We start from the raw sequence: 259 nt of genomic DNA on the forward strand, positions 1-259 counted from the left end.
TTCGAAAAACTCTCCTTGGAACTGAAAATAAGTTGAAGTTAAGCAGTGTTCTATTAGTGGGAAGAGGTTGGCAGGAATTTCCACGGAATTCTTGATGATGTTCAAAGTATCCTAGACTGGAACATTGGTAAACAGTGAGTTTCAAAGTTTTTTCGAACAAAACTTTGAAGCGGCGATGGGATCTCCTATATCTCCTATCATTGCAAACATCTTTATGGAACATTTTGAGAATGAAGTTTTGAGGAACGCACCACTGAAA

The sequence above is a fragment of the Odontomachus brunneus genome, unplaced genomic scaffold (assembly GCF_010583005.1).
Source record: "Odontomachus brunneus isolate Ranch 3 - 2012 unplaced genomic scaffold, Obru_v1 Obru_scaffold_220, whole genome shotgun sequence".
Classification (NCBI taxonomy): Eukaryota; Metazoa; Arthropoda; class Insecta; order Hymenoptera; family Formicidae; genus Odontomachus; species Odontomachus brunneus.